Source organism: Macaca mulatta, chromosome 3 (genome assembly GCF_049350105.2).
Source record: "Macaca mulatta isolate MMU2019108-1 chromosome 3, T2T-MMU8v2.0, whole genome shotgun sequence".
NCBI lineage: Eukaryota > Metazoa > Chordata > Mammalia > Primates > Cercopithecidae > Macaca > Macaca mulatta.
In genome coordinates, this window is record NC_133408.1 from 113,852,552 (window position 1) to 113,876,984 (window position 24,433).

General features: G+C 34.0%; 1 protein-coding gene and 1 long non-coding RNA gene across 13 annotated transcripts in view; one reads left to right on the forward strand and one right to left on the reverse strand.

Moving 5' to 3' along the window:
• Window positions 1-24,433, forward strand: part of DGKB (diacylglycerol kinase beta) — a 764,082-nt gene that overhangs the window by 487,386 nt on the left and 252,263 nt on the right. The gene's annotated exons all lie outside the window — the stretch shown is intronic.
• LOC144339886 (uncharacterized) overlaps window positions 3,094-24,433 on the reverse strand; it is a 49,595-nt gene continuing 28,255 nt past the window's right edge. The window contains exons 3-4 of the long non-coding RNA XR_013415438.1: window positions 7,855-7,896; window positions 3,094-4,370 (exon numbers count right to left, since the gene is read on the reverse strand). This is a non-coding gene — a long non-coding RNA (uncharacterized LOC144339886). The remainder of the gene's footprint in view (window positions 4,371-7,854; window positions 7,897-24,433) is intronic.

The following is a 24,433-nucleotide window of genomic DNA, read 5'->3' on the forward strand; positions in this document are numbered from 1 at the left end:
ACAGGTGGAAATCTGGAGGAAGAATATTTTGAACAGGGAGGAAAATGGGCATGAAGCATCCAGGACAGATCCAGATTAGGTGTACTCAAGGAAAGACCAATGTAGCAAGAGCTGAGTGATTGAAACAAACAAACAAACAAATAAACAAAACTGGGCAGGGAGAATGAGGACAGAAAAAGAGCAGAGGTTCAGGCCACACATGACTCCAGAGATAGTGATGACGATTTGGTTTTACTGAATGGTAGGATTTGGCTAGATGAACAGGGGCCAATCCTGGTTTTTGCATGGAAGACACATAGAGTAAGGATTTAAATGGTGAAACCAGTTAGGGGCCTATTGCCCAAGACCAGGCAGGGAGTAATATTGGTTGAACTGAGGTGAGTATGTTGAAAGTATGAAATATGGCTGGATTCTGGATACATTTTGAAGTTGGAATTAATGAGTTTTACTGGTTGATTTAAACGATATGTAGAAGACAACTAAATGATAAAGATTTGGGCCTGAGCAACTACAGGAGTAGAGGTACCATTTACAAAGAGGAAAATACCAGGGCAGAAACAGATTGACGAGAAAGCAATTAAGAGTTTTAGATTCAATATATTGCCATATACCAAATTCAAGGGTTAGAGCAGTTATGAATGTTAAATGTGTGTCAATGATTTTAATGCAGTCATCACTGAGTGAAGTATCAATTATCTCTGCTAACTTTTTAAGAGAAATTCTGTTCTGAATTTTAGTCCAACTTTAAACTGAATCACTTTTGCATGAGTTAAAAGGTGCAAAGTTATTGCAAACGCTCTCAAAATATATTGAAACCAATTTTACGAACTGCTAATCCGTAATTACACAGTTAAATGAAAATGTATGTGCACCTAGATTCACTGATTTTTACGTATTAATTATGAACCAGATGATATTTGAACACTCATTTTGTGAAATCTAAAAGTATAATAGTTAGGAGACCATTTAAAACCTCTTAAATGTCAGACAATTTTACTAATTTTCACACAATTAATATTGCTAACTTCAAAGATAAAGAACACTATTCTTTTTGACATTTATTTTAAAGAAGAGCCATTTTTTAAATCTTACATTTTGCAACTGAATAACAAGGTATGATGTAATGACTAGTTCCTAGGATGGCAAAAATATTTATGAATTTTTAATAATAGTGATATTATTCTGGCTATTGTCTAGGAATCCAGCTATCTTACTGCATAGTTTTCCATCTACAATTTGGGTCAGCTATTTCCTTCTTGTTAGAGCATCTAATTTAACCAAATCATACTGGTTTTCTTCTAAAGTAGAAAGAGCGGTAGAACTTGATTACTAAACACAGGCTTCATCTTCAGAATGTAATTTGGGTCCCAGCACTGCCAATAGTTAGCTATATATTATTGCATTAGTGATTTCATTCCTTAGAGCCTAGTTTCCCTAGCAAAACAGGCACTGATCTCATGGATTTATTTGGGGAATAATGTATGTAAAGAACTTCACCTCATACCAGTGAGGGGAAAATACTCAAAAAGAATGTTTGCTGTTAGTATTCTTTATATTGTTGCTATTTCTTATTACTACTACTATTATCATTATCATAAACATTATATTGTGAAAAATCTATTCGCTATTCTACCTTCCACCTTTTTAATGAACCAGTCTCATGCATGACAACCATAGGATTAAGTACTAAAATGTTTTTAATTGGAAAACTTTTTAGCTAACTGCTAAAACAAACAAAAAACCTATGAGAGAAATAGAACCTTAAGACTTCACTATCAAATAAAATAATATAAAGGTATTTTCTTCTCAAGACAGTTTTGGACATTTGAAATTAATAAAGCCTGGAATGATTTTGTGTCCTCTGCTGCTGTATGTGAGTAATTGTGGAAAAATTATATGATCTGCCAAAATAAAATGTACATGGGTTTAAGTCTTTCTAAGAAATAATCAAAAAGTACACATGCATTTGTAATTGTCTGTTTCTTTACTAGCAGTTTTTGACTGTACACAATGTTTGTAACAGAAAAATCTCAACAATAGCAACAAAAAGTTAACTTCACAAAAATAAACATGTATTTACTCTATTAAAAGTTATCACCCCTTCCTTGACTTTTTAGAGGACAGCAAGCAAATTCTGAAGTACAGTGATACTTTGTTGACACCAGATTAATCATATTTAGAAACAATTGAAAGGAGACTAAATTTAATTGTATTTTTCCTTTTAGGTTAATGGAACTGAAGAAGGTAATATGATTCAGCAAATTGATAAAGGAGATTAGTTGTCACAAGTGCATTTTTAAAAATAGGTAAACATAATATATCAGTATTTTTATATATAACTTCTATAAATATGCTTATTATTTTCCCAGGAGACTGTAATAGCTTTTTTGGATACTAAGGAGTGCCTGAAGTGAATTTTTATGGCCCAGTTATAAACGCCTAAAGAAGGGTTTATAATGGAAACGTGGTGAGGTATTTAATATTGGTACTGAAATAGATACTTCTGAGCCCCATATTTGTTTGAAAATAGTAACAGCAGTTACATTTTCTCCCAGAGGTATATTTTCTTTAGCAACATGTCTAAGTATCTCTAATTACATCAGTGCTCTTTGTGCCTATTCAATGTTGATACTAAATATTGCTTTCCATTATCATCACTTTCTTATTTTAGAGCTTTTTAAAAGTACTCTACCCAATAAAATATCTGTGGAACTTGCATTTTGAGACTCAGTGAAAGATTTTCCATTGAAAAAGATTGAAAGGCAAAACATTTCCTTTTCTTAAAATCAAAACTCCTAGAGGCAATTGACATTTGAATAAGACAAAGGCCAAAAAACATTTGAATAACTTATTTTACAACAGATATTATCCACTTTGATTAGAAAAAGGTAAGGATAACAACAATAACTCATTTATTACATACTAGTTTACAGTTTACTATGCACTTTATAAACATACATTATTTTATTCAAAAAGTTATTTTAAAAATTAAAATGAGCATATATGTTTGTAAAGTATGTGTTACTAAAGGGTTCTGAGCGTGAGTCATCTAGGCTCTTGGTGTATTGAACAAAGAATTGAACAGCATGCATGAACAAGCAACAAAAGCATAGGTTTATTGAGGCAAAAGACAACAGAAACATAGATTTATTAAGGTGAAAATAAACTCTACAGAATTGGAACGGGCCCAAGCAAGCAGCTCAAGAGCCCTAGTTACAAAATGTTCTGAGGTTTAAGTACCCTTTAAAGGTTTCCCATTGCTTATATCCTATGTAATGAAGGATGGAAGTGGAGGTTTTGACTCTGGCCAATCAGAGGCTGAAATGGATTGGCACCTTATGCAAATAAAGGATTGGCCCACGCTTGGCCCACATCCAATCAGAGGTACGTTCCATTTTCCATTTGTGACACAGTGGGAGGGGTGGAAGTTGTAGAAGGAGTAGCATTTGATCCTTTGTCACTTGGGCATGGAGAGGTGGGGTTTTCTTTTTGATCCAGTTCTAGGAAGTCGGCATGAATTGGTCTTAGCTTCCTTGCCTCCAGACCACATTCTCCTGCTTCGTATGTGCAACTCTTTCTTTCTCATCAGCCAGAGAAGGATTTAGTTAGTTAATATTTGAATTGAACTGAATCAGCATGTCAGCCACATATAGGTGAAACTTAAACTAGAAGTTTAAGGTAAATGAAACTTCATGCAGTAGTCCATGTCTATAATAATTTCCAAAGAAACTGAAGCTTCTGAGTTCATATCACAAATGGGATAGCTTTAGAACAATAGCAGTCACTTTCACTTTTAAGCTACTGTGATGATTTATTTTTCACTTCAGAAGTACAGAGAAAAAAACAGATTCTGAAATATATTTACTAATATAAATAGAATCGATACTGCCCCCTGCCCAAATCTGCTAACTTTGTAATAAAGGAGATATTTTACCAAAACTTACTCTAAATGTGATTTTCTAGCAGTTATATTGACAAATGAATTAAAACGGAAATCTGAAAACCCCTTTGCAGATTAGCTTTAGGAGCCTAAGGATCAATAAGACAAGAGAACTTCACAAAATGTAAACATATTTTTGAGCCATGTCACAATGAAAATATTACCACTTGAATTCATCTTTAATACAGAGTAGATGTATTACAATATAAAACATAAAATACATATACAAACAAAAACATTTGTTTATATACAATATAAGCAATGTGTATATATATATTGCTTAGAATAAGACTATTTCTTTTAAACACAAGTTTTCTGTGCCCAGGGCTGCATTTTAGTTAGAATCTCTTAAAAAATGTTAAAATAACCCATAATATTGATGTTTGTTCTTGAAGTTTCAATTTGGATGTATTCAAAGCTTCACGCATATCTGTCCAATAAAAGCATGGCAGTATAAGTTGACATTATTTAAGAAATTAGATGTCCCTCTCCCATGTCCCAAATACCAGCCAGACACAATGTCCATTTTGCTCTTTGATCTGGACAAGCATATTTCTCTTTGGAGATCCATGGACCATATGAAACACAAGGACTTTGAGACTGCTCTTATCTTCATGAAACAAAGCCAATGCTTTGGTATTTTACACTCATTTGTCACATAGTTTATATCTTGATTGTAAAGGCCATTTAGAGCTAACTGAGAGCCTATATGTCTCCATGTCTAATAAGATTGTTCACTGTTCCCTGCTCATAATTTCTTTCAATTTTCCTGGAACACTATCAGTTACAGTCCAACATTTTTTTTTGAAATTAAGCCCATTTATCTTCAATCATTTCAACACAACTTTAAGGATAATGTGGAGGCTGGTAATGATCACCAAAACCTCACTAAATAACATTTATCATATTGTCTTTTGCCACATAGCAAATATAAACAAATAGATGGTCATGATTTCCTTAACTGTAACTAAAAGCCCAAAAGGAGTAATGATCTGAGTTTTGCAAAGTTTGTATTTCCAAAACTCAGCAGTTTTACAGTTGACTGAGAATTGGACAAAGAAATATTCTGAAGTATCTTTGCATATGTATTTCCTAGTACAATTTTGATTACATTATAGTTTCTATTCTAAACTAAAAAATGTGTTATATATCATATTAACAGTCGAATTTACTCAATTACTTTCTCACTCTTTTTCTTTTCTTTTTCCCATAGTATAGATAATTTTGCAGAGGTTTATTTTCTTCATACATTATTATAGTGAATTTATTTTTTGAATAAAATTATAATTGTGTAAAGAGGTTTTTTAATAGTACAAAACATTCTGCTGTCCCAGAGTAAGGATTCTATTATTCTCCTTCCTCTGCTCTCTCAATCACAACAATCATATTCAATGATGGGTTTAATAGAAGTGGGTCTTGTCTCCCTAATATGCTATGCAGAACATATGGCCTGGAACATTGTGAATGTTTATAAATGTTTATATTTTAGAAGCAGCCTTATTTCCTGATTTCAGGTTCAGTTAGCCCTTACTGAATGCCTTCTGTGTGATAGTTTTGTGATAGTCAATTTCTCACCTTTTTGTCACATTTATTTTTAATTTGCTGCTCATAACGAGTCTGAGAGATAACCATTATTGTCCTGCATTTAAACTCTAAGACAACAAGCTTAAGGGTAACCATGCTAATGAAATTAACCTAGCTATGAAGCAACATATCCAGGATTAAACCTAGTGTGTTGACTGCAAGCCTAACCGATTTTTCAACATAGTCCAAGATTGTTTGTTATTTATGTTTGCATCAGAATGATAGCCTATTGAAAAGAAATAAATGGATTGATACAAACCATCAGGGTTTCTATAGCTATTTAATAGTACGAATGACAGCTAATATTTGTAGGGTGGTTATTTTGTAGGAGACACTCTGGTTCACTTTGTATTGTATGCTTTATTATTATAATTACAAGGAATTCCTATTTTACACCCTGCCATAAAGGAAATATGTATACTCACACGAATATATGTGTATGTATGTGTGTGTGTGTGTGTGTGTGTGTGTGTGTGTGTATAAACTCTAACTCTAGAAGCATTATAATCAGAGGCTGTGTAATGTAATGCAGCAATATAGAGACGTACAGAGTCCTACAAACACCACTGTGATATAAAAAGCTGCATTCCTTAATAAGCAAATGATGACCAGGCATCAGCACACCTAAGTTTACCTACATTTATAACTCTCTGACATGTTTTGAAAGAAGCAAATTAGTGTATAATGAATTCGAGAAGGTTTGCATCCAAACTAGATAAAAAGTTTTTTTGTTTTATTTTCTCTCCTTTTTTACTGCAAGGTATAAACTCTCAAATATCCTGAAGACCTTGCTGTCCAAACTATCCTTCTCATCCAAAATGTTACAGCAGAAAGCTTTACAGAGGTTTATATTTAATTATTTATAGTCATAGTAAAATAAATGTGTACTGTACAAGTTAAAAAAAAAAGTAAAAATCACCAGAAGCAATTTATTATACTTTCCAATTTTCACATGTCCATGCAAAAATTTAACCAGAATTGAGCTGCAGATTATTATTTAGGGAGTTTCTTAAATTGGGTGAATGATTTTTAATCATTTTAAATGTTATTTATCAAACTTCTCTGTTGAGGTTCAGTAATAATTTTTCCCAGCTGAGATAAAAAAGAAAAGTGTTCATAAAGTATATCTCAAATTTAATATTCTGAATTAGTGGATACCTCATAATTCTAACAGCTCTTACCATTCAAAAATTTTATAGCTTAGTTCACTGAGCCAGGATAACTCCACTTTTGTTATGTGTCTTGAAGTCTTTTGTGTGAACATTAAAGTTGCCAGTTACTTCACAGTTTTTATTTTGTTCTAATACAGCATCTGCATATAACAATCTCAAAACAAGTTTACACTAAATCTTTGAAATTGTGGAATTAATCATAATTATAATATATTCAAAAATGTAGAAGCCTAAAACTTTAGAGGAAATGTAATCTTGGAAAACACCTAATCATTATGAAAACCAGCAGGGTGCAGAGAACTTAAGTGTCGTTCTGAAGGTCACAAGGTAATTTATTAGAAACAATAAAATACCGTATCTGTTCCTGTGGTCCTAGTTCTTTCCATTAAAAATGTGTATCTTTATACTCAAGAACATGGACAGTAACTGTGAGAATGTGACATTGTTGGATTGCTTACACGAAGGAAGAAATTGCCCAGTGAGTGATGCCTGGGGAGCAGACAACCATCTTGTTCATTGAAGGCAATGGTTACCTTCAATGAAGGTGGATCACCAGAAAAAGGTGGATCACCAGAAAAAGGTGGATCACCAGAAAAAGGGAGCCTTGAGTAAAATTACATGTACATGTAGAAACTAACTAGTTTAAACCCAGTAAAAAGGGACTTGTATTAGTCCATTTTCAGACTGCTGATAAAGACATACCTGAGACTTGGTAATTTATAAAGAAAAAGGTTTAACGGATCACAGTTCCATGGGGCTGGGGAGGCCTTACAATCATGGTGGAAGGCAAAAGGCTCATCTTACGTGGCAGCACACAAGAAAGAATGAGAGCCAAGTGAAAGGTATTTCCCCTTAAAAAACAATCAGATCTTGTGAGACGTATTCACAATCATGAGAACAGTATGGGGGAAACCACCTCCGTGATTCAATTACCTCCTACCCGGTCCCTCCCACACCACGTGTGAATTATGGGAGCTACACTTCAAGATGAGATTTGGGTGGGGACACAGCCAAGCCATATCAGGACTTGAGGCCAAAGGTAAGAATTTGGTCATAATCCATAATGTAAATCGATTTGAAGGATATATATATTTTTAAACAGCATATATTTTACAAAGTTCTTAGCAATGAGTAAGAGTGGGAGGGACATCCTCTTACCTTCCAAAATTTCAGAAGTTATCCTGATTCTATGAAACATCACTGAAAAAAAAAAAAACATAGAAATTTTTCTTAAATGTATTGACATCAAAAGCTAAACCCTATATAAAAAATATATGAATGTCATTTGACTCAACATTAATCATTAATTTGATACATAAAACCAAGCTAATCTTAATATTCACCAGAAAATAGTCAAATTCCAAAAAGGAATAAAATATATTTATATGTAATCACTTTATATAATATGTATTATATATTCATTATTTCATATGCTTATTTTAATGCATTTACTTTTAGAAATACATATTTTAACTTTTAAACCTGTTCTCTGTTGAGACACTATAGGAGGGTTTTTTTTTTATTGTTTGTTTGTTTCAACATAGATCACATCAGAAAGTCTTGAAATGAGTAGGCTCTTTCTTCAGAGTATTTAAATTTTATGTAGTTGTTAAAAATTATGTGCACAACAGATAAAATTTTAATGGATAAGTTACACAGGGATTAATGTCAAATGACTCAGCTTGTCAGAAATGTTAAGTGCCCTTCACACATCCCCAAGACTGGAGAATGTCATTTCACGCCCTGTCAACCTATTTTGAATTAAGTCAAGGACTGTGTGGAGCTTTTATTCTCACTTACACAGGACCTACAAAAAAAGTTTGATAATGTTATGCTCTAGAGATACTTAAGTTTACCTCAATGTATATATTTTTTTCTTACAGCACACCTATTCTCTTAGTTATGGAAGCAAAGAATTTTAATGCTGTAAGAAACTTACAGAAAATGTAGGGAAACTCTAAATACACAGGTTAAGAAACTAAAGCTCTTATTAATTAAATGACTTCTCCAAGCTACTGCCTTTTATTATTGACACAGATAAAACCAAACCTGGTGCCTGGCTTCTAGGGAAGGGCTGTTTTGCAGCTGTACCATGCTATGCCATCTCCAAAACAATTTGGATGTCATATAATATTGAAATAACCTTCTTACTATCACAGGAGTCTTTTCAACTCTCTCATTTTTAATTGCTCGAGTAAGTTTTAAAATCTTCCCAGGGCCTGCTCTGCTTTACTTTTGGAGAGTAAATTTTCCTAACCCCCTCCAGATTCTTTATACTCACTTATCTCTAACTTGTTCTATTCCAGTCTCTTACAATGATTGTTCACCTTCTAACCTCCAGACATTTGTAAAGGGTATACAGATTCCTCTAATTCATCTACTTTGTGTTTTTATTGATATATTTTGAAACTTTGTATCTTTTGTTGTAATCTATTTAATATTTCTTTTCTTGAATTATCTGTGAGATATCACAACTTGTAAACTTAAAAAATGTGCAAAAATCTGTTAAAACAGTATAAATATTGAATAAAAGGACTTAGTGTGGATTTAGCCTTTAACTTCCAAGAGCGGATCTCTACTCTTAATGTGCTCAAATCTCTCCCATTAAGAAGCAAATTCTACACTAATTTGCCTTGCACATGTTTTTCTGGTGAATATCCTTTGTTGTTCTTCCTCTTTACAGCCAAAATACTGAAGGTGTTTTTCATATTTTCTATTTTCACAGCTCAAGTCTGATCCAATACTGTCTACACATTCATCACTCTTGCCCTGGCTGCCAATGACTTCCATCCCTCTTTCTTCAGGGAGATTTCTTTTATCTACATCTTAAATGAGTTCTCAGCAAGATTTATTACAGTTAGATACCTGAAACCCTTTTTTTCCCCTTGGTTTCTGTGACATTATGTCTCCTACTCTTATCTCCCTTCAGGCTTATTCTCCTTTACCTGGAATACCTCAAGACTTGTTACTGGGCCCTTTCACCTTTAGCTTTATTGACCACATATGTAACCTCATAACTTCTGTACACAACCCAGACCTCTCCTCTGAGATCCAGGCTCATTTTCCCAACTACTACATTGGCATCTCCTCTTGAATAGCTTGAAAATAATTTAAAGTTATTACATGTAAAACTGAATTTATGACTGTCCCCCTCAAAACTAATACTGTTCCCTATCTCCCATCTCCATGAATGGCAATGCTATTCATAGTGTTATGCAAGTAAAGGTTCCATAAGTCATCTTCATCAGCTGCTTCCCACTCAACATCAGTCCCTTTCTGTGCCTGGCCCCGTGTGGGATGATGAAATGGCGTACTGTTTTTTTCATTCTTATATCCTTGTGTGGCAGATATTATTATTTTTTCCATGTTGCACTCTCCATACCAATCCATTGCTATATCACTTTAGTTTTGCCCTGTAAGTAGCTCCTAGATCCTTCACTTCATTTCATTTCACTCCATCCTAGTCCAGGCTGCTGTCATCTCTCACTTGCATTATTCAATTGACTTCACAGAACTCCTCACCTCACTGACTTTTTTTTTTTGAGACAGAGTCTTGCTCTGTCACCCAGGCTGGAGTGCAATGGCATGATCTCAGCTCACTTCAACCTTTGCCTCCTCGGTTCAAGCGATTCTCCTATCTCAGCCTCCTGAGTAGCTGGGATGACAGGCATGCACCACCATGCCTGCTAATTTTTGTACTTTTAGTAGAGATGGGGTTTTGCCATGTTGGCCAGGTTGGTCTCAAACTCCTGACCTCAGGTGATCCACCTCCCTCAGCTTCCCAAAGTTCTGGGATTACAGGCGTGAGCCACCGTGCCTGGCCTTCCTTGGTGACTTTTGCTCTCCTTCAGTCTATAGTTAAAGTGATGTTTTCCTAACAGGTCTCTGATAATTTCTCTTCTATGATCACCTCCTCAACTCTCCTTAGCAATGTATTTTAAATCCAGTTTGATCTATCACCTGCCTCTCCAGACTGCCTGAGCCCCAGGCTCATCTATTAAAGCCACACCAAATTCCTTTGCTCCTTTCCCTGGGCTCTCTTTCCTCCCCTTTTTGCTATGTATGTCTTGCACTTTTTGCAGATTTCAGTTCAACTGGGTCTTGAGCAGGGAATTCTGACCTGCTTTCAAATGTCAATGTGCCTGTTATATTCTTCCACATCACATTGTCCCTTTGTAGCATTGTCCCAGTCGCAGTTTGAAATCTATTTTAGAAATTATTCTAACAACATCTAGCTTCCCAATATCTTGTTTGCTGTACAAATTTGTGTTTGTCTTTTCTTACTTTTTATCACCAGAAGTTAGTATGGTATCTGCTTCATAGCAGCAATTCAGCAAATTTTTTTTGCATAGGTGAATATTTATAGACTTCTTGTCTTTCTCTGTGCCTATGCATACACATACACAATCACACATGCATATACATCATATCATGCTCATGCATGACCCATGCAGAGAAATGCCTGCCCTTTATAAGGGCATAACCACCCCCGACACACACACGTAAACAAAATTGTGATAATAAAACATATTACTTTAATAACTTGATTTTAAGGTATATCGATATCACTTGAGCATTTTACTAAATAATCTCATTAATTTTTCTATAATATGGTTTAAATGGTCACATATTATTCTACTATATTAATATGACAATAATGTATTAAACCAATGCCCCCATATTTTACTGTTAGAGATGATACTTTGGTTAACATTTTTGTATACAGAGCTTTATATATCTATAATTATTTCCAGAAAAAAAGAAAGAGGTAGGGGAGAATGATGAGAAACTATTAAAAACTATTAGAATGATGAGAAACTATTTAGGGCAAAACTAAAGTGATACAGCAATGGATTGGATATGGAGAGTGCAACATGGAGAAAATAAAAACTGTTGCCTGAAGAACAGTTATCATTTGTCAGAAAATGTGTTAAGATGTTTCTATTACACTGTTTATCTTACAGCCACCTTGAAAGATGGTTGTTATGATCCTATTATGCAGAAATTTAAGCTAAAACTTATGGAGTAAAATGAGTTACTGAGATTACATAGCAATCAAGTGGTAGACCAACAATTTGAACCCAGAACTCTGATTACCATAATACTTGTTAAATAATATACTTTAAGTATTTTGATGTTTGTAGTCAGACATTCTCCAGAGATTTTATATTAATTTATAGTTCTTTACTCCCATATCTGAGCCATTACCAACTTATTAAAGAAAAATATTTTGGCCATTTGAAGATACAAATGCTCCTTGACTTACAATGGGTTTACATCCTGACAAACCCATTGTAACTTGAAAACTACAACAAAATGTCAAATAAGTTAGATGCACTTAATACATCTAACTTACTGAACATTATAGGTTAGTCTAGCCTAACTTAGACGCACTCAGAACTCTTATATTAACTAGCAGTTGGGAAAATCATCAAATGCAAAGTTTATTTTATAATAGTGTTGAATTTCTCATGCAATATATTGAATACAGTACACTGTAGACTACAGTATTCGCTGTTTACCCTCCCGATGGTGTGTGGTTGACCAGGAGCTGCAGAAACCTGCCACTGCACAGTATCGCAGGGGTATTGCATATCACTAACCCGGGAGAAGAACAAAATTCAAGACTTCAAGTAAGGTTTCTATTGAATGTGTATATCACCTTCTCAATATTGTAAAGTCAAAACACTCACTTTAAGTCAAATGAGCATAAGTTGGGGACCTTCTTTATAGGCATTCATTTTAATACAATTTTATATATTTGTATTTCAACAGAAATTCAACACATTTTCATTTTTCTGTGAGTTATCTTTTATTTTAATTTGATATAATTTTTAAAATATTGATTCCTCAGAGCTCTTTTTATATTAAAGATATTTATGTAGCTCAGATATTGTAAATATTTACTCATTTTGTCAAATTTCTTTTAATTTTATTTGTGGGATACGTATGTGCACATATATGTGTACTTTTAGTGTTACAGTCATTTTAACCTTTTTATGTAGCCAAATTTATTCAGTCATAGCTTTTGTCATATACAAGATTTGACATTTGAAAACACTTTAACAATGGATAAATGTTAAATAATTCTTGAAAGAAATGTGTCTGGAAATATAAATATGTTTGGTTATATAAGTGAATGCAGATAAAATCTATTTTAGATGTGTCTTGCTGAATAAAAGTGTCTTAGAGATAGGAATAGCAAAAGGTTTAGAAATAGAATGAATGTACACATGAGATGAATTTGGAGAAAAATGAATAGAAAGTTCTGTATAAACCAGACTTTATAAAAACATACAACTATATTAAAATTTTAAAATATGTTAAGCTTATCTGAAAGATTATAAAAAGAGTATATATATATATATATATATATATATATATATATACTTGTGTGCATGTATGTATGTGTGTATATATATATATATTTAGTATAATTAAAAGGTCAGAAAAATTGATGGAAGTATACCTGAGACATTTGAGTGTGAATACAGATTTTGTTAATTGTGATATCAGAGTGTGTTGGCTTATAGTTGACCCCTGAACACTGTAAGGGTTAGGGATACCAACTTCCTACACAGTCAGAAATCTATGTTTAACTTTTGACTTCCTCCCAAATTTAACTATTAATAATCTGTTGTTAAGTAGAAGCCTTAGTGATAACATACACCATCAATTTACACATATTTTTTTTGTTGTGTGTACTATTACACTGTTTTCTTAAAACAAGGTAAGCTAGAGAAAAGACAGTGTTATTAAGAAAATCATAAGGAGGAGAAAATACATTTATAGTACTTGTCTGTTTATAAGATGAATCGCTTTTGTCTGAAATGGGGACAAATGCAACTGCAGACTTCAATTTACAGTACATATCAATTCAACTTTTTCTTTAATGTCATGACTTTTTTCTGCTTCTCGGGAGCGCATCAAGCATCATTACTAGCACTTCATGCGGGTCTCATGGTATTATTCAAGGTTTATGGTATTGCCCTAAACACGATGAGAATTACGCAAGTACTGAGAAAGATGGCTTTTTATTCTGCTACGGAATTTACTAGAGAAAGGAACTGCTCCCTCAGGATGATGAGCTTCATGTGGAGTTTTAAGCAGATACTCGCAACACTTGAGCCCATCACAATGGCAATAAGAGATAGTGACAAAATTATTTCAGTAGTACCTTATGTACTACAGTTAATTTTATGTAAGTCTGATTTGCCACTGAATCTTTATGTTTGTTTACATTTCTCTCAGCTGCAAATAGTACCATGTACTGTTTGCAAGTGTTCCTATGTGTATGTTTCAATGCATTTTCACTTTTAATAATAAATTTATGTATACTTTGTGGTAGTAAATGATAAACTAAACCAGTATCTACATATATTTTATGCACTCATGACATATCTAACTTTTTCTTCATGTTTTTCCATATTTCTAGGTTATAGGGTTCATCTGTGAGTTTTTTCAAATTGTCCCAAATCTTCAAAAGGTTTCCAATATATTGATTGAAAAAAATCCACGTACAAATAGACTCATGCAGTTAAAACTCATGTTGTTCAAGGGCCAACTGTATTTACTCATTTTTTAGCTTATTTTAATGCTTGGATTCATTACTGAATAATGAACCAAAAATATGAAATTCAAAATACTATATTTGAAATTTAAAAGAATCAGTGAGCTAGAAGAATAGGATTATAACATAACTTAGAAATGACAATTGTTCTATGTATTTGGAAGGTTGTTAAATGTATCCTCTAGTGGTATTTTACCTGCACCTCAGTATATAAATTATTCAGACTTTTCCAGTTGAGGCTACAACCAGGTAGTATTAATAGTGTGGCTAATTTTACCCTGTGAAAATGATTGCTTTGTCTTACAAGCCTACTATATTCCCCATATTGCTAGAACCATACCAGTCACATAAACAATTGCTTATTGATTTCAGAAATGTACTTATTCTGTTCTTACTCCCTCTAAGACAAAAATCCTAAGTACTTCCATGATAATTAACCAGGCTATGGGTGCTTTTCCTGCCTCCAACACCTAGGGTTTATTAATGACAAGTTCTATAAAATCCCAATCAATCACACTTACTCTGATATCCTCAGAGAACAAAACTTCAACTTATCATTAAATCCTGAAAGAGGGATGTGCCTACTTTGTCAGGAACCACCATGTTTTTTCTTCATAACTGTGTTTGATAAAATATATTTTGTCTTCTTACAGGGTGTGTTCCACAAGTTAGCTTCTAATGACTAATAATTATCAGTATGCCCCCACAACCTGCTATTTATGGTTTGTGAGGATTGGGGGAGGCTACCTTCTATTTTTCACTGCCTTAGGCCCTATCCAGACTGTTATTCTTCTATGTTCTTGTAGGGGCATGGAGAGGATATGGGTTTTCTTGAACATTAGTCCCTAATTTTGTCTATTCTATCTCTCTTGTTGCTGGTCACTGTTGACTTCCATTCACTTGCCAATAGTCTCAGAGTCTACTGAAGCACATGATTTATAGCATTTGTCTTCATTCTTATTGCATCATCATTTGAAATATTTACTCTGTCTTTAATCAAAGATTTTGCCATATGATTTTATAATACAACTCATTATAAAACCTCTTATTAATTTGTTTTCAATTTATTTTAATAAAATATGAATTGTTTTGGCCATCGAAATTTTAGCAGATGTGAAGTGAGTTGAGGCTTTAATTTGCTTGTGTGGCTAGGTTTTGCCTCCTGTACTCTGTCACTCACAATGAGAAGAGCATACCCAGGTAGCTTCTTCTCTATCAGCCAGCCCTCTTAAATGAACACGCATAGAAAAGACTGAAATCCTGGAGCAAAGTTCTCCAGACCCACACTGTGGAGCCAAATGGTCCAGCGTAGATCAACTGAAAATAGTCAAAACACAGTCTGATAAGCACAAGACACATGTTATTGTAAGCCGATAAGATTTTTGAGGTTGTTTGTTATGCAGCAGCACTGACCAATAGACATAATAGCACTTACTACATTTGATGAATAAATTAAGGACAAATTTCAAATCCATGTGGGCAACTTTCTAATTCCCTAACGTGGTAGTTCCTGGAGCTCCTGAACAAGAACTATCACTTCCATTCTCTTCAGCCACTCCCTGTCACATTCGTGCACTAGAATGCCTCATCGCCCTCGCTGACTTCTACTTCACATCCTTTAGCTTTCACACTTCTTCACTCCTTCTTAACTACTGTTTGACCTTCTGTAGACCTCATGTACTTGATCCTGCATTTTCTTTCATAACTATAATCATCTTCTTGGACTAAATTATCTTCTTGGACTAAATTATGAACCCATAATCACTTGATTATATTTTCAACCAATCTGTTCTTCTTTCATTTCCTATGTCTTCTCTGAAAACCTCAAACATAGATCAAGCCCTCAATTTATTCTCTTCACTCCTACATCCAGACTAGCAATAGCACTTGAGAAAATTGTATATAACTTGAGTAATTCCATAAGATGAGATGCAATATGGTCATATCTCATATTGTACAAATAAATTGTTCAACGTGCTAGTTAGCTTAAAAGCAGAAAATTTAGCATCTTCTAAAGGTTTCTCTCATTCTGTGCATCTTACAAGATCCCAAGGGATAGACAATCCCAAAGTGGGTCAGTCTACTTGAGCCTAAGAGCATGTTTTTTTAAATAGAAACAAGGATCACCAGTGATTGTTATATGGTTTTCCATGTAACAGCCACTTTTCAGAAGTTAACCATTTAGAGCCCATAAGTGCTGTCATGATCAGTAGTACATGGACATGTAGAGCCAACACTTTTTTCTGATATCCTCATTTCTTTATATCAGGGTCAGGCAAGATTTTTCTTTATATACCTAACATATGACATTTTAAAATTCATCCTCTTTCCCTGCATAGTGGGATTATTTTCCCAAAGTATTAAAGTAGTTGACCCTTAATGACTTCAAGGGTCTACTGTTCTGAGCCAGCTTGCTCTCCGGGCAATTTCTTACCCTTTGTTCTTTCTATTGGGTGTATTGGAGATTGAATTCTTAGATTGCATTTGCTAGGCTGTTGTATCATCTGGCATCTGATTTGATTCAGTCACTGGAAGTCATTGGTCGTATAATGAATGGAGAGATTAAGGGAAATTTTCAAGGTATCTCTCCTTCTCCCTCTGGGGCAGCATCTCTAATCATGGCTGTCTCTCTTCTTTGGATTCAACTTCTCTTGAATATACCAACTAAGATTCGATGTTATGCTGGGTTACTCCACCCCTGGGCTCTGGTAATACAACCTCCTCATTTTTCTCCTGTAAGCTAAAGATAGTAGCAACTTCCTGCCATTGCTAATCTTGTGTTGCTTCATTAGCTTAAGATTGGATTTTCAATTATTCCTAAAAGACACCAAGCTCTTTCCTTCCTCAGTTCCTTTGTCTTTCCTGATGTCTCTGGCTTAGAATGGGCTTTTCTTATATTTTTTCATGGAGAGCTCCTTCTTGTTTAGGTCTCATTCCAGACATCATCTCTTACAAAGCTGTGTCTGGTTTCCATTACTCTCTCACATACAAAGTCCTTTTGTTTCATGAGGCACAGCCTATATGGCTTGCAGGATTATTGTTTACTTGCATGCTGACTTTTTTCTCCAAATTGATTGTAGCTCAAGGGTGGCTAAAACCTTGTCTGTCTTGCTTGTTTCTGTATCCTCAACACCTACAATGAAACATGTTAGATTTATGAAACAGATTTCTTAAATGAGTAAAAGAAAAAAGAATGAATAAAATCTGATTATAGCCTTTAAGAAGCCTATCTCATTTAATTCTTACTACAAGCTGATTTCATAATTGCTATTATTATCCAAATTTAACAGTTGAGGGAACTGACATTTATAGAGATTAAGTAGCTTGTCATGAATTATTTCAGAAGTCATAAGATTAAGTAACTTATTAAAAAGCTAATAACATGGTGGATTCTGTTTTTAAAAGCAGGTTTTTGTGATTCCCCAGCTCATACTCTTTACTGTAATTTATTTTTAAAAAAATCATTAGAATGATACTGACAAAGTCATGTAGAAGAATATTACCCATTCTTCTGTTGACTACATTATGTCTCAGTTATCCACATATGCAATACTGTACACAATTTCTAGTCTTGAGAAACTTGAGGTAGAATAGATTTGAAATGTGGAAATCAAGAATTTCAATTTAGATATATTAAATATGAGGTCCAAATGGTGGAATCTAGTATCCAATTGGAGTTTGAAATTTTAGATATAAATCCGGAAATGGTCAAGTTCTATGTGATGCTTTCAGCAGCAGCACTATATGAGATTACCCAGAGATTAACCAGGGAGAGGATGGGGACACAGCACTGGCCTAAAGCTTGGGTTGCATTAGTGTTTAATGGCTGAAGTGAGAAGTGGGAGTGACTAAGGAAGTAGAAGAGGAGCAGCCATCGAAAGACAAGGAAAAGCAGAGAGTGTAGGTTCCCAGACATGAGCAGGAGGAGCAATTCAAGAAGACATAGTGGTGAAGGCCCAGTAAGACAAGCAGAGCAGAAAAGAACACTTCTGGTATACAGGAGGGGACTGAAGGGAGGCATTGAGTGAGAAGCAAGATAAAGTGATGGAGAAAGTGACTAGAGACCACAGCCTTGGGAAATGTTGTTTCAAAATGAGGCCGCAGCCCTATTTCCATAATTAAGCTTAGTTTCTGGCACAGAGTGGCTACTCAGTAAATGTTAATTTCATGCAACTAGATTAAATGGGATGCTGAGTTATAATTTGTTTTAAGGAACAGTGTATAGCAGAGTGGGCAGTTGAGTGTGCATGCTAATTTGCTATTGGGTAGAATGGACAATGAGAAAAGGTCCACTTGTAGATTTATTCTTCTAAGCATTTCACTCCCACAAGAGTTGGAAAGGTGTGTATGTAACAGCATAATATTCAATAAAAAGAAGGCCATGATAACATTTCTTGTTTCAGAGGTTGAAAGAAAAAAAGGGCATTGCATCCAAATTGAACAGTAGGTTAAATGGGGATATCCGAGACATGTGTATGATTCATCTCAAAATATCAGCATCCAACAGTTTCTCACATATTCTGTTACTTTTAATCTAGTATCCATCTATGTTTGATTATTAGAACAAAGTAGATATCCAACCTTACTAAATAAGTAAGCTTAATTTTGCACCTTACACTAAGCATGCCTTTGGCCTGAAAGTGACCCACTTCTCTTTGATGTGATAAAATGCCTTGACTTTTTGAAGACTACTTTCCTCAAAGAACTTTTTACTTCTGTTTTAGTAAGAGGTTTTATTCTGGTGCCTAAGGAATTATTATAATTATTTAAGTGGGGTATCATTATAATGTTAGTTTTACTTATGAGAAAGGTGAGGGACATCATCATTAGGTGAATTAACAAAGCTTAGATGAGTATCACAGGTTCTGATTTTAGGTGTCTTTGTCTGGTCAGATTCCATGACTCATGTAGGGTTTAGTGGTTTCAATAACAGTTCTCATCAAAGGATATTTGAAAAAAGCAAGCTAGTGTGGTGGTTGATAAATGGCAAAGCAGTCATATGTAAATAGTTTCTGAGGTTTTTACATAAGAAGTTTACTTCCTTATTGAAAACTAATGGATACAATGGGACACTAATTAGGGTTCCCTAAGAGTTCTCCAAGAGGAGTTGCATTGGAGTTGATGCGAATTGGCAGAAAGCAGCATGAATTGATTTGATCACTAAAAGGCCTTGCATTTGGGGCTTTTTTTTAAAATGGAAAATGGTTCCCCAAAGAAAACATATATCATAGGAGAATGAGAGGAAGAGAAGATAAAGAAAATTGAATGTTCATTGCTGATCAATTATTCAGAATCAATTATGGTTTGCTAGGGAAAGCATACTGTGCCAAAGACAAACCAAACTCCAGTAAGCATTAGGATTAATTACTCTCATGCCTGTATAAGCTAGAGGAAGGAGGGGCTGGCATCTACTGGCAGAACTTGACTGTTCTCTAGGAGCAGAAAATGATTGTAACACAAAGAGAGAGAACATCCTGTTTCAGAATATCAGGCTTTTTTAAAAAAAAAATTAAAAGAGAGAGTCTGTGTTCAATTTATGGGAGAGGTATGTAAATATATATAATTTCTTCTAACAAACACTGTATTAGTGTTCTCCAGAGAAGCAGAACCAATAGAATGTGTGTGTATCTATGTATGTATATACATATACAGATAGATGGGGTTGAGAAAGATACATAGAAAGAGAAAGAAAGCAAGATTTATTTTAAGGAATTGGATCATGATATTGTGAAGCTGAAATGTCCGAAAACTGCAGGGCAAGACAGCTGGCTAGAAATTCCTCCAAGAATGGATGTTGCAGTGCATAGTCTAAAAGGTTAGAAACTCAGACAGAATTTTCAGGTTGCAATCTGGATCCTTTGATCTCTTTTCTTAAGGCTTTCAACTGATTAGATGAAGGCCCACCTACATTAGGAAGGATTATCTGCTTTATTCAAATCTAATGATTTACATGTTAATCATATCTATACAATGTCTTCACAGCAACATCTAGACTGGTGTGTGGCCAAACTGGGTATCATACCCTAAGCAAACTGACACATAAAATTAACCATCACTCTTACACTACCTACTTATGGTTTAGGTCAGTGCTATAGATAATAACTTTTCACATTTTGATAGCTATTTTTACATACTGTCATAGTCATAAATTTCATATTCTCATAACAGTAGTGCAGGTTAAACAGAGTAGCAAATTTTACTGTAATGACATAAATGAAGAGACTGAGTCATTTAAAATATACAATTCCTAAATTGTAGACTAGAGCCCACACCCGGTGTCATAAAGAATTTTATTAGCAGTCAATAAGGAAAAAAAAAAGCAAAAGCAATGTTAGTAAGAAACTATGTTCCTGGAATTAAAATTAGGCATTGATATGGAGTATCATCTTTATCATTAAATTAGAATTATTCTGTGAATTTGAAATTGCAAGCAACTTTCATTTAGCTTGAAATATTTTCACTTACAGAAATAGCTAAGCTGTGATAAGACAATTTAATGGTAAGAATGACGCAATCTTCCTAATTTCTTTTTTTAAAAAATAAGGATTGAGTGTCATATATGAAATGAAATAGATCTATCTTATATAATCTATGTCTATATATAGAAATAAATAATTAAAAATAGAATAATAATTATTAGTCCCTGCCCAAGAATCTGTAGTACCCCACAGCCCACTCACTAAGAAGGATTTAAAAGGAAAAGGGCAATGATTCATCATAACTGAATAGGGTGTGTGTGTGTACAAATTACTGTGTTTTGTTTTGTTGACATATATTCCTCCTCTGTGGAGGCTCTCTTTATTCACAGGTATCACACATAAAGGAATAAAAATCCTATCAGTATTAAAAAGTCTTCCCCAGTGAGACAGTATTTTCCTTTCATACTTGACTGCCGTTGAATGGTCTTTTGAGTTGAGAGAGATTGAGAGATCTTTCTCATTTTTAAAGGGTGAATTAGTTAACTATAATGCTAGAAAGGGACTATTATAGCAATTATTTGAAACATTTAAAAACTGGGCCTATTGCAAGCGATTATGTTTGGAGTTAATGAAGCGCTGATACCCCTAACATAGTAAAGGGAAGAAAGATCTTTTGCCAATAAAATCTCATCAGGTGATGGCCTTGACGGAACATCCCACTATTCCTGTCAGCCAGAACTGTCATAAACAAAACATTGATGAGACAATGACAATAATTAACACAGTGTTAATGGGATATGGAGCCTCACAGTTATTTTTTCAGCTACAATGAACTTAATGCATGCCAAGCAGTGCACTGGTTTAACATCATAACATGTTTCTCTTGTATTTACTGTGGTTATGTTGGCTCTCTTGTGTTACAAAGCACAGATATGCTTTCTCAGGCTTATGAGAAGGTAGATAAGGGAACAAGATGCTAGAAATCCAACAGCTATGTTCACATTACTATTAAAGGTTGAGAGTTAAGAAATTGGCTTGATCTGAACTGTTTAGATAAGACTATGGCAATTTGGCCATGCACAATGGAAGACACTTTGGATTATGATTGTAAATCTAGTAGATAATATTCTTTTAAAAGTAGAAACCTTAAGCCAAAAGTTAAAATAATCAGAGACATTGGATTTTATTAGAGATGTTGTCACTGGCAGAATTAGGTTAATAAGGTCATGTAAGGTGTTGGCTGCCGCTGCTATAAGCAGACATATTTGGTGGTGATTATGTAGGCAACAAGACAGCATATCTGGTACAGGATAACAAATTGAGTGGGGAAGCAGTCAAGGATAGCTCGGTAGGTTCCCTGAATATAAATCTCTGGACCCCCCACTGAGTCTGACCTGCTTAAACTTGACTACTTTTTCAAGGGTATATCTAAGAGGCCTCTCCCTCTTGGCATTTCTGTTTTTCAATAAGATACTTATAAAACATATAAATATGTCCTTAAGTCACATTTCAGGATTAATAAATTTCATCTCACACAAGGAATATACATGGTACGTCTAGACAGATTTTTTTTTTCATTTTAGCCTTTCTGCTTGAACTCGAATCAAAGGAAATAACTGCATTACATAAAACGCATTCACTTGTGGAAATGGTAATGTTTTGATCTCCATTAAATACTGGAAATAAAAAAAAAAGTTTGAATGTACGCTGAAAAGCAGGATTATTTTTACCATCCTGAATGACAAATCTTTCTGAACAGGCTTTCCAGCAATTAGTCTTGCTCTAATGCTATTTCTACACTGGCAAGATGAAGTCTGTTACTTGCCAGATCTCTGGAGAATATGGTGCTTTCTGTAGAGGCACAAGTATATGTCCAAATGCCACAGTATATACTTGTACTTGGCTAGTGTAGAAACAGCAGAAGAGACCTGAAATACTCAAATTTTTATTGGATTAGCTCAGTGATTTCTCTGAGGAATCATGCTTAACTTCTCTAGGAGTCACAAATTATTAAACATACTGTAAGGAAGTCTGTGGGTTATTCTGACTATTTGCTGAACATGCATTATGTTTGGCATGACTGAGAGTCACAAGGAAATGAAATCATGGTCCTTACTCTAAAGGAGACCATAAAGGGTGTTTTCCTCTTTGATTTGCAATTTAATTGAAGAGATTTATATGATGCTTCAAAATGGATTTTCAGAAACTATTTTTACACGCACTTCAGCATACAAATGCTTTTCTATGGAGAGTCTGTTAAATACTTTAGAACTTCTTTTAAAATAATATGAAAATATTATCATTCTAGTCAAAATTTATGGTGTTTTTTGTAATATTCTAAATTTCTTGTTAATATTGTCCTTCGTGTATCTCTTCTATCAAAAGAGAAAAATCTGGCAGTCTATGAAGATTGTTTTAAAAAAAAACTTTCATTTTGTCATTTTGTTAGATTCAAAGGCTTCAGAATAGTCTGTTCCCTATTCTGTCTCTTTTGAGAACTTCAAGAGGAATGACTTTTTCAAAGAACACCCTGTTGAAGTAGATTTTCATTGCCACTCTAGAAACACATAATTTGGATGTCATCCCATAGTCTGTCTCAATTAAAGTACTATCAACTCTAAGTTTTCTTTTATCTCAGGCTAAAATCAAAGCTTGCTTTTTTATACAAGTAAATATATAGGACAGTCACTATACATGGTAATCAATTCACTTTTTTTCCCTTAAATCTTACACTTAGTTATAAAATTAATTAAAGGTTGTTCGTCTTATAGGTACTACTGTTTCACGATGACAGGTACTATGAGTATTATTATTAATAAAATATATTTTTTTCTAAATTTAAGTAATATCAAACAAGTTACATACTTCTCTCTAATATTTAGGTTTTAGGGCATTAAATGGAGTTATTGATTATAAAATAACTGAAAACTCAAATATGGTAAGTTATTTTTTTCTCACATAAATAGCTCCATATACAAAAAAAACTGTGGATATTTAACCATTATTATATATTTATAATAATGAATACTAACATATTGTTTTCTGTACCAAATGCTTTCAAATATGTTTTTGATATATCTCAATAGCTTTAGATCACTTTTATTCTAGGAGTAGTAATGGTGGTGGTAATAGTGGTATAGCGGTATTGCCATTTTGCCAATCAGAAAATGAGCCTTAGAAAAGTTTAAAAATCAACTCAGATACATATGTTTTATAAGTTGCCGAGGAAGCTCTTGAGTCCAAATCTCTTACTAATTTCGCAATACTTTCTCTTCATGTCTATGGGTTGTAAATGTGAGATATTCAGATCTGCAAGTTTTACAGGCATATAACTTGTTGGGGTTGCATTCAAGCAGCCCCTAGATCTTTTCCTAAGCATTAGTCTGGGCCCACAACCAACCTGAAAACCTTAATGAATTTCAAAATCATAACCTTCTGCAAGTCAATGTCTTGCCTCACTCTTGTTTCTGCAACTATTTTTTTAGTCATAGACCATGTGTTAGCATCCTGAGCTCACATTACTTCATAGATGACTCCAGATAACAAATGCCAACAACTGTTCACTCTGATTCCATCCCCTTGATGAGTTTCTAATCTCTATTCTGGCTCTACTCTCATTCTAGCTCATCAGAATAAAGTTACTACTAAATCTTTTACTTCTGTAGATGATTTGCTCATTTTGGAAGAGCAAAATGGTAATAAAAACAGAGTCCAAGATTTTGCCTTCACACATCCCAGTAAGTTTTCT